This window comes from Parus major, chromosome 22, assembly GCF_001522545.3.
Source record: "Parus major isolate Abel chromosome 22, Parus_major1.1, whole genome shotgun sequence".
Lineage (NCBI taxonomy): Eukaryota > Metazoa > Chordata > Aves > Passeriformes > Paridae > Parus > Parus major.
Window position 1 is genome coordinate 775,901 of NC_031790.1, and position 4,514 is coordinate 780,414.

Consider the following 4,514-nt stretch of genomic DNA (forward strand, 5'->3'; position numbering starts at 1 on the left):
GTCCCACTCCCAGTGTCCCTGCTCTGTCCCTGTCCCGACTGTCCCTGTCCTGAATGTCCCTGTCCTGAATGTCCCTGCCCTGAGTGTCCCTGCCCTGTGTCCTGACCCCAAACATCTTCACTCTGAGCATCCCCCCTCCAAACATTCCAACCCCAAGCCCTCCCCAAGCATTCCTGACCCTGAGCATCCCCCACTGCGAGCGTTCCCACCCTGAGCATCCATTCCCCACCCCTCCTGACCCCGAACATCCCACCTCAACCATCCCTTCCAAAAGGGAAAATACTTTTCCTGGAGGAAACGAGGCAGTTGGAGGTGGGAACAAATCCTTTTTCCACCTCGGAAAAAATCCTCCATCTCCCTCGGAAGCCCCCGGTACTGGTGAGATGTCGGTGCAGGAGCTGGGAGTGGGACAATGTCACTTTTGACCCCAAAGGAGAAGGAAAAGGGGGTGGAATGGTTGCTCCAGCGCTGCCCAGAGAGGGTTGTGATCATGGGGGTCCCCAAAATCGCTCCTGGGACTGGAGTAAAGCAGAGCCGAGCTTCCCACAGCGTAAATGAGCTCAGCTCCCTCAGCATCGCCGTCATTCCGGCTTTTCTCCGGGCTAAATGAGGACAGGAGCGAGCAGCTCAGCCCCAGCGCTGGGGTCAGCCGGGGCCATGGAAACAGCTTGGAAAACAAGGCGGGAGAGGCGGCTGCGGCCGCCCGCGGCGGCGAGAGGCAGCAGGACCGCGAGCCGTGGGTACCCCGGGGGAACCAGGGGGGGAACCGGGGGGCTCTCACCGCTTGGCCTTCCCAGATTTCCTTAAATTTCCCTTTCCAGGGGCTGTCTGTGTGTCCATCCATCCGTGTGTCCATGCCTCGAGTTGGATTTAGGTCATCCGCTCCTCTCTGGCTGGTTGTGCTGCTGGGTTGGGATCGGGAAGGGGTTTCCCATCTTGTGGGGTCTGGAGGTGCAGCACGGTGCTCGCCAGGAGAATCATTCCTGGTGGGAATGTGTGATTCCTGCAGAATTCCCAGGAGAATCATTCCTGGTGGGATTCCTGCAGAATTCCCAGGAGAATCATTCCTGGTGGGATTCCTGCAGAATTCCCAGGAGAATCATTCCTGGTGGGATTGTGTGATTCCTGCAGAATTCCCAGGAGAATCATTCCTGGTGGGATTCCTGCAGAATTCCCAGGAGAATCATTCCTGGTGGGATTCCTGCAGAATTCCCGTTCCTGGCACGGCTCTCTGGAGCCACCAGCACTGTGGGATGTTGTTGTAGGGTCTCCAGCCCTCAGGGCTTCCCCTGGCGGTGCCCCCAAGCCGCCATCCCAAGCGAGGATCCCCGGGGTTGTTGCCAGAGGAGGAAAACCACAATCCGAGTGCCGGAGCTGGCCGGGCTCCACCGCAGCGGGGCCGGCAGCCAAAATTCCCTCTTGGCCGGCCCGTGCCGGCGGCTGGCAGCAGCTCCCGGTGACCTCCGCAGCTGCCGGCCGTGCCCTCGCCCCCAAAGCCACCCCGGTGCCACCAAGGTGGCTCAGCATTCCCACCGAGCTTCCTCTGTGCTCCAAAGTGCCACCAAAAGCCACCCCGGTGCCACCAAGGTGGCTCAGCATTCCCACCGAGCTTCCTTCATGCTCCTCTGGCCCCCAAAGCCACCCCGGTGCCACCAAAATGGCTCAGCATTGCCACCGAGCTTCCTCTGCACTCCTCTGGTCCCCCAAAGCCACCCCAGTGCCACCAAGGTGGCTCAGCATTCCCACTGAGCTTCCTCTGCGCCCCAAAGTGCCACCAAAAGCCACCCCGATATATCCAGGCTTGCTGGATGTATAGGATTGCTGATTTTATAGGGCTGATGGGTATATAGGGTGCTGGATGGATAAAGCTGCTGGATGTGTAGAGTTGTTGCATATATGGACTCTTGGCCATATAGGATTGTTGGATGTGTAGGTCCTGCTTGGCTGTACAGGATGTTTAGGGTTGCTGGGTGCTGGATATGTGGGATTGTGGAATATTTAAGGCTAGATAACATTTATATGATATAGATAAAATATTTAATGAATGATTAAGCTGCTGGATGTGCAAGAGATTGCTGATTGTGTAGGGGTTTTTGTGGATGTACGGGTTCCTGGTTGTATAGGTTATATAGGGTGGGGGGATGTATAGGATCGCTGGATTTGTGGGTCACTGGGTCTGTGGGGCAGTTGGATCTGTAGGGCAGTGGATCCGTGTGTCCGTGTGTCCATCCGTGTGTCCGTGTGTCTGTGTGTCCGTGTGTCTGTGTGTCTGTGTGTCTGTGTGTCCATCCGTGTGTCTGTGTGTCCATGTGTCCGTGTGTCCGTGTGTCCGTGTGTCCATCCATCCATGTGTCCGTCTGTCCATCCACCCGCGTGTTCGTGTGTCCATCCGTGTGTCCGTGTGTCTGCATGTCCATCCCTCCGCGTGTCTGTGTGTCCATCCGTGTGTCCATATGTCCATCCATCCATGTGTCTGTCCGTCCATCCACCCGCATGTTCGTGTGTCCATCCATGTGTCCGCATGTCCATGAGTCCATGTGTCCGTGTGTCTGCATGTCCATCCCTCCGCGTGTCCGCGTGTCCGCGTGTCTGTGTGTCTGTGTGTCCATCCACCCGTGTGTCCCTGTATCCGTGTGTCCATGTGTCCGCGTGTCCGTGTGTCCCTGTATCCGTGTGTCCATGTGTCCGCGTGTCCGTGTGTCTGTGTGTCCACGTGTCCATCGGTCCGTGTGTCCGTGTGTCCATCCGTGTGTCCATCCGCGTGTCCGTGTGTCCGTGTGTCCATCAGTCCGCGTGTCCGTGTGTCCACCCGCGTGTCCGTGTGTCCATCCACCCGCGTGTCCGTGTGTCCACCCGCGTGTCCGTGTGTCCTCCCGCGTGTCCGTGTGTCCGTCCCCGGCCGGCCGGTCCGTACGTGCGCTGTGTCCCGGCACTAATGGCTCCCGCCGCCGGTTTGGCGGCTCGGAGGGCGGGGAGGGCCGGGGCTGCCGCGGGGGCTCCCCGGGCCCCGCTCGTTCTCTCCTCCCGGGACGGTCCCGCCGCCGCCGCCGCCGCCCGCGGCTTCTCCCGCCACAGCCGTGAGTGCCGGAGCCGCCCCGAGTCCCGGCAGCGCGGGCATCCGTGTGTCCGTGTGTCTGTCCGTGTGTCTGTCCGTGTGTCTGTCCGTGTGTCTGTCCGTGTGTGTCTGTCCGTGTGTCCGTCCGTGTGTGCGTCCGTGCGTCCGTGTGTCCGTGTGTCCACCCGCGTGTCCGTGTGTGCTTCCGTGTGTGCGTCCGTGTGTCCGTCTGTGTGTCTGTCCGTGTGTGCGTCCGTGTGTGCGTGTGTGCGTCCATGTGTCCGTCCGTGTGTCCATCTCTGCGTCCATCCGTGTGTCCGTGTGTCCATCCCTGTGTCCATCCCTGTGTCCATCTCTGCGTCCATCCGTGTGTCCGTGTGTCCATCTGTGTGTCCATCTCTGCGTCCATCCGTGTGTCCGTGTGTCCATCTGTGTGTCCATCTGTGTGTCCATCCCTGTGTCCGTCCGTGTGTCCATCCCTGTGTCCGTCCGTGTGTCCGTCCGTGTGTCCGTCCGTGTGTCCGTCCGTGTGTCCATCCCTGTGTCCATCCCTGTGTCCGTCCGTCTGTCCATCCATCTGTCCGTCCGTGTGTCCCGGCCGAGCCGGGAGCGGCTCCGGACCATTCCCCGGGAGCTGGAAACGCTCCGAGCCTTGCTCAGCCTTATTTATTTATTTTTTTAAATTTTTTTATTATTGTTTTTCCCATCCTTCCCTCTGTTTCAGCCGTTTAAACTCGGGGGGGTGGGGTGGAGAGGGGTGAAAGTAAAAACAAAACAGAGGGAAAACGGGTTTTTTAAAGAAAAAAAAAAAAAAAAAGTTTTTGTCCTCAAGGGGGTTTTTCTCCCCTTTTATAGCGCCCCGAGGATGCAGAAGGGGATGTGAGGGAGCGGCTGAGTTAATATCGCTTGCTTTTCTCTATTTGAATTTATTATTATTATTATTATTATTATTATTATTATTATTATTATTATTATTTAATTTTTATTTTTATTTTTATTTCTATTTTTTAAAATTTTATTTATTTATTTATTTATTTATTTATTTTTTCTCTATTTGAATTAATTTCCTCCCCGGTTTTTATCCTTTCCCGGGGTGAATGGAAGGAGGTTTTTGAACAGGCAGGGCTTTTTTCCGAGGAAAAGAAGGAATTGTTGCCCGCGGCAGCGAAGGGGAGGAGATTGCCGCGGATGCCTCGGGATGGGGAGGGGGGGATCGATTTTTGGGGAAAAGCTGCGAGGTGTTTCCATCTCCCAGGAACAAAAGGAGCTGGGTGGCCAGAGCCAGGAAAAAAACCAATTATTTATATGTATATTTAGTGGATATATTGTATATATGTGTGTGTGTGTGAAGTTTTGTTTCCCTCCACTGAGCTGGGGAAAGTTGTGGCTTTCGGGTTAACCCCTTAGGAGCAGCGGGGGATGTTTTCCTTTTAATTCCCACCATGGATTATTATTTTCC

The 4,514-nt window shown here is 56.0% G+C and overlaps 1 protein-coding gene across 1 annotated transcript in view; it reads right to left on the bottom strand.

Annotated features, from left to right (window-relative positions):
• Positions 1-4,514, bottom strand: part of C22H2orf42 (chromosome 22 C2orf42 homolog) — a 20,788-nt gene that overhangs the window by 9,422 nt on the left and 6,852 nt on the right. The gene's annotated exons all lie outside the window — the stretch shown is intronic.